The sequence below is a fragment of the Euprymna scolopes genome, chromosome 46 (genome assembly GCF_053919585.1).
Source record: "Euprymna scolopes isolate OS-2025 chromosome 46, ASM5391958v1, whole genome shotgun sequence".
NCBI lineage: Eukaryota > Metazoa > Mollusca > Cephalopoda > Sepiida > Sepiolidae > Euprymna > Euprymna scolopes.
Window position 1 is genome coordinate 103275711 of NC_136527.1, and position 10819 is coordinate 103286529.

Below are 10819 nucleotides of genomic sequence, written 5' to 3' on the forward strand. Positions count from 1 at the left end.
CATTTTTTGGGTGGCTGAACTCTTGCCAGAGATATTTTCGGTTCTCTGTGCCCTCCCCTTGTGCCAAGCATCTATCACCTGCCACATCTATTATTCACATGCATCATTAAAACATGCAGCACAGTGGATGTTTTTTGTTGTTTTTTTTAATTACATTTTCCCCCCAAACAAGGCACATTGACACTTTCATGTAGGGGGCTACTATCAAGGAAGGACATAAGCTACAGGGGTACTATGTAGGGAGTTGGGCGGCAAGATGTCGGTTCACGTTACACTTGAACTTCTGCATGTCAGTACAATTGGGGAAGCAGGGACCCGGAAGGGAATTCCAAAGTTTGAATTCAAAGTGTTGAAGTAAAAGTGCGAGGGAGCGAAAATGAGAATTAAAAATGAAAGCTAAAATTTACAGTAAACGGCGATAAGTTAAAATATATAGAGTCGATGAAAAGTCGATTAAAAATCAAGGTCGATTAAAAATTCGAGTGTTAAAATCAGCAAGTTCGTGGACGCTGTTAACGAAGTCCGTCCAATACGAACTACGCAAGACATTTTAGAACGTTACTGCTTTTCTCGAATGCGATATCATTTATAGTGCGTTGAAGGGTTCTAATATATGACGCTTCAAGAATTTTTAATTTTTTAATATTATTTTCATGTTGTATAATTTTATGTTGTCAACGAGGACCTTTCTAAGATTGGAGGGGGGGAGAGTTATGTTCTTTTATCAAATGTTTATATATATGCACTAGTATTTTTTAGATGTATGGTTATTCGCCGGGTCAACGTTGTCGTTGTATGCCCAATGTATGTATTATTTTCGGAGTTACATTCTTCCATAGAGCATTTGAATTTATACACTAAATTTGGTTTGTTCCAACGTTCTTATATATACAGTAGCTGCTAGGAAGACCTTATCTTGACAGAGTTCAGAATAGACTTCGTAGCCTCGTGGGGGATGCCATTTTCTTTTCCCTGCAACGAGAAGAGACTTTGCGAGCCTCTCTCTGTTTTACTGTTATTTTTATGGTAAGTGTTCGTCTGAGCTCCAATTTATGAACCCCCTCGCCATTCTTGTTATATATACTGAGCATTGGCATCCCCATTATATATCTATTTATAAGTATTCATACCCCAAAACTTATTCATTTAAACTGGGCGTGGCCTACCTTTTACAATTACAAAGTTTGCGTCCCCCGAACTAGCCGATTTGTGAAAAGTTAGCTGCCCAACTTAAAAGCAAAACGTAAATATTTTTCGTTATATATATATATATATATATATATATATATATATATATATATATATATATATATATATATATATATATATATATAGTTGTAGTAGAGAACCTAGAAATCGAACTCTTGGAAGTAAACCACGGCGCCAAACAAGGGTGCGTACTGGCCCCAACACTGTTCACCCTACTTCTGACAGCTTTCCTAATGCTGCTTCATCAAAGCATCGAAGAAGGTCTCTTCATCCACAAACGCTCTGATGGGAAGCTGTTCAACCTTGCAAGACTAAAGGCCAAGACCAAGACAAGGAAGGAGCTGATAACAGAACTACTGTTCGCAGACGACACTGCTCTGATAGCTCACAATCAAGCTCAGATGCAAAGGATAGTTGATGCTTTCTTTATAACAGCCGGGAAGATAGGCCTACAAATCAACATAGGGAAGACTGAAGTGATGTATCAGCCCTCACCAGATAACAACGACCCGCAAGAGACTATAATAACAATCAACGCCGAGGTGCTAAAAGTTGTGGAAAACTTTAAATACCTTGGAAGCACTCTAAGCACTAATAACCGTGCTGACAAAGAAATAAGTTGCCGAATCCAACGCGCATGTGCCTCCTTTGGCAAGCTAGAAAAGATTCTCTGGACGAGGGCCGGTATCCAGCTAGAGACGAAGTGCAGAATCTACAAAACCATCGTCCTACCAGCCCTGCTGTACTCAGCAGAGACTTACACTCTGTATAGAGAACACGTAAGGAGATTGGAAGTTGTTCAACAGAGACACCTTAGAAGGATCATGAAGATTAAATGGAGTGACTTTATACGAAATGCGGAAGTACTTAGGAGGAGAGCAAACCTAAATAGTGTGGAAGCTACCCTTGCTACTATGCAACTACGATGGACCGGGCACATTACTAGAATGGAAGAAAACCGAATTCCAAAGATGATCTCCTACGGGGAACTGGAAAATGGAACCCGCAAGGTAGGAGGTCAGAAGCTTCACTACAAAAATGTAACAAAGCGGCGCCTGAAGGCAATGAACATCAGTGTCGAGAGTTGGGAGGAACAAAGCAAAGAAAGGAGTAATTGGCGGAACAGTCTCCACAAAGGAAAGAAAGAAATAGAGAGAAAGATTGGAGAAGCCTTAGAGCTGAGACACTATAGACGATACAACCCTGGCACCGACATATGCAGTGTTTGTGACCGGATGTTTCACACAGAAAGAAGATTATGTCAACACCGAAGGATAAAGCACTGAGGCCACGACTAGTTATCGTCAAGACTGACGGACAGTATAATGATGATATATATATATATATATATATATATAAACCTTCTATTCACCTATAAATTCGGTTTTCTTTACTGTGTATTGATATTCATATTAAAAACCCTCTTTTCTATTTATTTAAAAAGAAAATACAATTTTCTTATATATCGGTTGTGGAATTGCATTCACTAGCAAAAGATCTAGCTAATTTGCATATTCTTTTAAACATTCATTTTAATTAATTCCCTATTAGTTTTTTTCGGTTTTCATATGGGATGATCATCTTTAGTTAACTATTACGTGTAATTATATTCATACAGATATTCTACATGATTTATACTTGCATAATATTTGCGTAAAAAGTTTACAGTAAACACAAAATTGTTTCCGTATATATTTATGTATGCGTATGTATTTTTGTTTAATCTATAAGTCTACATATCTATCTATATATCTATAAAAGTGAACGTGTCTGTGTACCTGTCTGTCTGTATGTCTGTGTGTGTACATTTCCCTACGCAATAACTCTGTTAATTTTTAGTCTTCAGACTCGAAATTTGATATACAGGGTACTGAGATTTGAGAAAATCGATGTTTCAGTCAGAAATTCGGCTGTTAAGGGGGTCAAAGTTCAACGATTTGACCTTTGAGAACTCTATCAAACTCCTCCGACAATTTTGGGTCTAAACACTTGAGATTTTAGATATAGGTTTCTTGGTCATGGATCTAACTTAATAACTTGATCTGAGCCGAAAACAATGAATATTAAGGCGTCAAAATAGGGGTCAAACTTGAAAATAAATTGACCGTTGTTTTTTTTTATGCTCAGCATACACCTCCAAACACCCGGGCAACACCGGGCTGAAATGCTAGTATATATTTAAGGGGTCACAATAGGGGTCAAAGTTAAAAAAAATTGACCTCTGCGGTCTCCACCAAATTTATCAGACAATTTCTGGTCTAAACATTTGAAATTTTACATAAAGGTTATTCAGAGATAGGGAAAGCTTTTTCATCAGTTTGGGTCGAAAATTTTTAGTTACCAATATATAAATGTATGTTTGTATGTTTGCATGTCTGCCTAAAACTTTCGACAGAGGCGACAGATTTTACCAAGATCAATATCGTTTTGAAGTCCGATTTTTCAGACGACAAATATTGAAAAATTGGCTAAAAACATTAATTTGTTCACCTTCAACTGGGAACTTTTGTACAGGGGGAGGGTCGTTTTTTTCGTCGATATTTTTGAAAGTCATCCTCTCCTTTCGATTGTCTAGCCTTAATTTTAAAAAAATGTCACTTCCGGTTTGGCGGTGACCGTAACAGCATAAACGTTAGGTTTTCCCCGTTCTTTTCCTCCTTCACGGTACGGGTTGGAGCCTGCCTTCCTACTACCACTTTTTTTTTGCTCAACATACACATCCAAACACCCGGGCAACGCTGGGTTGAAATACTAGTATATATATAAAAGTGAACGTATCTGTCTGTCTGTCTGTGTGGCTGTCTGTCTGTGTACATTTCCCTAGTATATCTATAAAAGGGAGAGTGTATGTGTGTGTGTGTGTGTGTCTGTGTGTGTGTCTGTGTGTGTGTGTGTGTGTGTGTGTGTGTGTGTGTGTGTGTGTATACATTTCCCTCCGCAATTTTAATCAAAATTTTATATACAGGGTACTGAGATTTGGGAAATTCTTCTTTTTTTTGCCATGTTGTTGTTGGAGCAGAGAATTACAAAGTAGAAATCCGTTTGTTGTTTTTACGGTAGTTTTTTTTTAAATCTCGAAACGGTGCGTTGTTCACGCGGGATTTACATTAAGATTTAAAAAAAAAAGAAAGAAAGAAAAACATACTGAAGATGAAGTTTTGCTTTTAAATATATTCATGAATTTCAATATAAATTTCAAACAAAATAAATGTCTGTTTATTTTGTAATAATGCGTTGTTTTGGCTTCAAACGTATCTAATACGTATTTTATTTTATTCTTTCGAGTAGTTACTCGTTAAGCATTTTCTTGCAGCATTTATTAATATTTGCCGAGATGCCAACATCGTCACAATCCATTAGACCCCCAGTGTGAGTCCCCCTTATTCTGTTGCTATCGTGCCGGTCTCTCAACTATTCCATCCTCGCCATTTTCGTATCATCTTCACCCAAATTCTGAGAGTTTGCAACGAACGCGCTTCGGCATCAAAACTGAATAGCGTCGGGGCGGCATCGACACTCGAGCGCTGGGATTAGGGTTAGGGTTATCGAAGGCTTTGTTTCGAGAGGTCTTCGATGGCGTCGTCGGTCGTGGCGGCACACTAAACAGGTTTTTCTACTAATTTCTGGCTTCCCTTTGATGTGAGCCATTCTGCTAAACAGTTATGAGCTGTTAGAATCATTCCGTTCGTAATGTTTAGCCCCCCCCTCCCTCATGCCTCATACCCTCATGCCTCATACCCTCAGCATATCATTGAACGTTTTTTTTTGCGGATTTTTGTAATTTTCTTTATTTGTGATATTTTTTATGGGGATGATTTAGTATTTATCTATCTATCTATCTATATATATATTATATACTAGCTGTACCCTGCCACGCGTTGCTGTGGCTTAATTTCGTGTAATGGAAAATTCTAATAAAAAGAGAAAATGCATGTTTCTTATAGTCTTAGTACAGCAATCCACTCCAAAAAGTTTTAAAAAAAGGCGAAAATGAAAAAAAATATGGTACTCTTGCAGAATTGGATCCGGATCCTCTGGACTTACCATCAATCATGGCTTGGGCTTGACCAACATTCAGTGGATTAAGCCGAAAGTTGCTAAAACGTTGAAACGCTAAATAGTTTTCTTTTTTATTGTATTAAAAAATGTGAGTTTGTAATTAATATTCGGGTAAGGGGGGGGGGGTTACTATACACAGATTCGAAAAAGTTGTCCAAAAACGAATAAATGAAAGCAAAGGTAAGGCAAATTACGTTTCTATCTATTCCCATGTTAAGAATGGCTTTCTAAATAATAACGTCATTATTTCAGCAGGGTAGCTTCTCTGCATAAGTACCATGTTTTGTTTTTAAATTGTTAGGTGAATTTTAAATTGTTAGGTGAAAGGACAGAATAGTTACAAAATACCATCCCCATGTTAAGAATATCTTTCTAAATAACATTATTTCAGCACGGTATTTTCTATGCATACGTACTATCTATTTTTTTTATTAAACTGTTAGGTGAAAGTATAGAATAGATGTAAAACTCCCTCCACATGTTAAGAATAGCTTTCTAAATAACGGTAGTACTATCTTTTGTTTATTAAATTGTTAGGTGACACTATAAAATAGTTACAGAACAGCCTCCCTTTTCCATGGTAAGAATGGCTTTCTTAATAGCATTATTTCAGCACGGTACCTTCTCTGTATAAGTACAATCTTTTGTTTATTAAATTGTTAGGTGAAAGTATAGAATAGTTACATAACGCCCCTATTCCCATGTTAAGAATGGCTTTCTAAATAACGTTATTATTTTAGCACGGTACTTTCTCTGCATAAGTACCATGTTTTGTTTATTAAATTATTAGGTGACAGTACGGTACTCATGCAGAGAGTGATCTGTGCTGAAATAATAACGTTATTATTTAAAAAGCCATTCTTTACATGGGGAGGGGAGGATGTTTTGTACCTAATCTGTATTTTAACCTTACAATTGAATAAATAAAAACATAATAAAACTTTAATTAAACCTGGAAATACGATTTAAAAAATAGCGCGGACCACTCTCTGCATTAGCACCAAATATTATTTAAGCAAGTTACCAATCCGTAAAATTTATTCGGAAAAAACTGTACTTTTAACAAGCACAATAATAAAAAAAAGTTCACACTTCTTATATCGAAAAATAACAAAAAACAAAACAAAGAAAAACCCATAAAAAACGACTTCGACTCAAAAAGCAAGCGACAAACTTTTTTTTTGCCTAATATAATAATGAAAAAATGTTTAAATTAAAAAATTTGGAGGATAAACAAATGAATTATATATTTTTTTTTACTTATCGAGTAAACAGAAAATGAAATCTCGTTCGTTTCGTCAATTCGTGGGTGTGAAATGAATCGAACCGGAAGTTCAGTTCTATCAACAAAACAGGTTCGCAGTAACGGCTTACGAAAATATATTTATTTTATTTAATATTTTAATAATTGGCGATGTAAATTTATTTTAATAATATAAAAACATCTCTCGACTCTAAAGATGGGTTGTCTGAAAATTTCAAATAAATTGGTAATTTAGAAATATGGTTGTATAAACTTTGAACGAACCAAGAATTAGATTTATATATATATATATATATATATATATATATATATATATATATATATATATATATATAGAGAGAGAGAGAGAGAGAGAGCGAGAGAGAGAGAGAGAAATAAAAAGGAACAACCCGTATTATGTGTTCATCAACGTTTCGTCTTTATTTCGAGACTTCCTCTGGATGAATGACATTAAGAAACAAAAAATACCAGTACAAGATGTTTGAAAATTTTTCACGTGCATTTCTGTTACACACCTATATTTGAATTTCAACAGATATATTTCTCTCCAGTAAGAATATTAACTGCGTTCATATCTGTTAAAATTACATTAACGACTATATGACGTCACTAAAATTTCCCTCTCTTTAACAGCGCAAGCCCCCCCCCCCTTTTTGAATTTCCAACGTCTTTTTCCGTTTTTCTGAAATAGAACAGCGTCACACTTTGCACGTGAAACATTTTCAAATATTTTGTACTGTTATTTTTTGTTTCTTAATCCAATTCATTCAGAGGAAGTCTCGAAATAAAGACGAAACGTTGATGATCATATAATACGGTTTGTTCCTTTTTATTTCTCTATTTTGTCGGAGGGGGATAGATAGATAGATAGATAGATAGATAGATAGATTATAATGCTCCCTATCTTGGGTTGAACATATTGGTAAGTGATATATAAACTGCCATTAGCGTATTAAGCGACGCTTTGTGTAAACAGATCGAATAGAGGCATTTGGACGATGTCAAAACATCATTAATTCACAACTCACAATGGTGAGAAGCCTGTACTGTCATTTGGGCGGTCGGGTTTCGATCCTAGCTTGAGGCATTTGCCTGATAAGCTGCGAAACAGTGCTGTACGTGGAAGGCTATATATATAAAACATGTTATAAAGCACTTTAAGAAGAGTTAAAATCACATTAAATTTTCAAAAAGGACACAAAAGTTAAGTGGATTGTCCTTAATCCGCAGTGTTTCGGAAGAAATACTTTCCTTCTCATCAGAGGGTAGGAATTAGTAAAATGCGCAGTCGGATTTTGCTTGCAAAGTATTTAGTGAAACTACATGTAAGTCATAGAGAATGAGGAAAAAAAGGAAAAATTATCCAATGACAGTAAAATCCAAGAAAAGTTGGTAAAAGTTCCGTATCAAAAAGTAAAAATCCAAAGGAATTGCATTATTGGAAGATATCTCGATGTCATATATATATATATATATATATATATATATATATATATATATTGTTAAACAGCACAGCATTTTCTTGTTTGACATTTGATGATAAGGTCGTTAGGAGACTGAAGGTTTTGGAGGCATTGTACATAAAAGTGAGACAACCCAAAATAAACAATATAAATTATGAATCCAGCAAAAATATTTTAAAATGCCTCTGTTAATGTATATATATATATATATATATTAAAAAAAAAACAAAAAAAAAACTGTCCAATAAATTTGTATATAAATAGCCCACATAAGCCATAAACGATCTTATAGTACGATGTAATTTTAAAACACGACCTTATCATTCGACGTAATTTTAAAACGACTTTTTATATAACCAGCCTGAAGATGGCGGAAACGCCGAAAGCGCTCGCAGACTACGGAACACTTTTACACCATTTTACATATAACATAAGAAGGATTATTCGAAAACTGGAAAAAATAAAACGGAAAATTGTCAAACAAGAAAATGCTGTGCTGTTTAACAATATATGCTTAAAGGAGAATATGCTGCCTAAATATACTCAATATATATATATATATATATATATATATATATATATATGTATATATATACATATATATACATATATATATACATACGTATATATACATACATATATATACATATATATGCATATAAATACATACATATATACATATATTATATATACATATATATATACATACGTATATATACATATATGAGGGTTGCAACGTCTTGTTAGACGAGTGCCACTCCCTCAGACACTTAATGTCTGTGAGCCCAAAAATGACTTTTTGTTTTAGTCTTACTGCTAAATTCACACGCTCAAGTAGGCATGATACTGAAGACGGTCATTATTACATACTTCCAGCATCTCAAGCCTCCATGCGTCACAACTTTTCCATCGCCACAGGACCATTTTTATAGACAAATGCCTGAGGGAGTATCTATACACAGATGATGTTGAAGAGTCTTAGCTTTGTACGACAGCTAAGTCTCTCTCTCGGTTCAAAATGTTGAGATCATGCAACAAGCAAGAGCAAGATAGCCAGCAACAAGTTAGACTACAGACCAGCTTAATGCGGGTACTGGTCTCCCGCTTTATGGTTTTTTAAATCAGAGATTTGCTTCTCCTAGAAAGGTTGCCTTCACCACGGCTTACCGGAGCCCTCTCCACCCCAATATACACATGCATACACACAAATATACACGGTGCTAGTTGTCTGTTGACCCCGAAAAAGGGTCCATTCGCCCTTTGGAAGGTCTTGTTTTTAATCCTTCAGGGAGACTAGCCACCCTTCTCACCAAACAAGTCTGGGGGGGAACCAGTTTAGTCGCCGGTGACCCGACCATGAGGCAGGTAGTACTGGGTTACATGGTACCAGTAGTACATGATATGACCTGACAATAATATGTATATATATATGTATACGTATATATACATATATATACATATATATATATACATAAATATATATACATGCATACATATACCCATATATATACATACATATATATATATATATATATATATATATATATATATATATATATATATATATATATACGTCTTTCTCTGCCCCCTTCTCTCTCTTGTATACCGCATTGATATCGGAGTTCAAATTTAAAAGGTGTTTGGTTCGAATCCGCCACACTGATGATTGCAGGAAAAGGATGAAACACACGTGGAAAAGATTCTTATTTACTTGCCTCCCCACGGGGGCAGAGTTCGACACAAGATCGGGTTTTAATGTGGAGAAAATCCAGCTCCTCAAAAAGGGGCACTCTGTATAGGAATCAAAATTAAAAATTGTCTTAATCATAAAGGATTTCTCCACCACTTACGGAGGACAGAAAAGGTGAAGTGAGTTATCAGAACAGATACTACACTGTGATCTTAGCCCGAAAAGCCAAGTGTTACGTTGTTGATATTAAACGTTTCGTATTGTTGATATATTCACGGTCTTTGTTATTTTATTTGGTCATCGGAATATTACGAAATCATAAGGTTGAGTATCATATTTTCCAGCAAGAAAAAGTTAACTCCCTCCATCGCTCTCTCTCTCTCTCTCTCTCTCTCTACCTCTATCTTCTTCTTCTTCTTCTTCTCTCTCCCCCTCTTTCTCTTTCTCTATCTCTCTCTTTCTATCCCTCTCCTTATCCCTCTCTATCTATCTATTCTTCTTTTTCTATCTCTCTCTATATATCTCTCGATCTATGTATCTATCCATCTATTATCTATCTATCTATCTATGTTTCTATCTATCTATGTATTTCTCTATCTATCTATGTATCTATCTATATATCTATCTATCTATCTATTCATCCATCCATCTATCTATTTATCTATGTATTTATGTCTTTGTCTCTCTCTCTCTCTCTCTCTCTCTCTCTCTATATATATATATATATATATATATACATGTCCCTATCTATCCCTCTTTCTTTGTCTATCTCTCTCTTTCTCTCTTTATATATGTCTCTATCTATGTATGTATCAATCTATCTCTCTATCTCTTTATCTTTCTATCTCTATCTCTCTCTATTTATCTTTCAATCTCTCTTTTCTCTTTCTATCTTTCTATTTGTCTTCCGCTCTTTCTCTTTCTCTCTCCTTCTTTCTCTATCTCTATCCCCCCCTCTCTCTCTCTCTCTCTCTATATATATATATATATATATATATATATATATCTTTGTCTATCTCCTTTCTTTCTCGTTGACCGCATTTATATAAGAGTTTAGCATGAAAAAGATTAAAAGATTGGTCTTAAAAATAGTCACCGCCCACGCTGATGATTCCCTGGAAAAGGATGAAACAC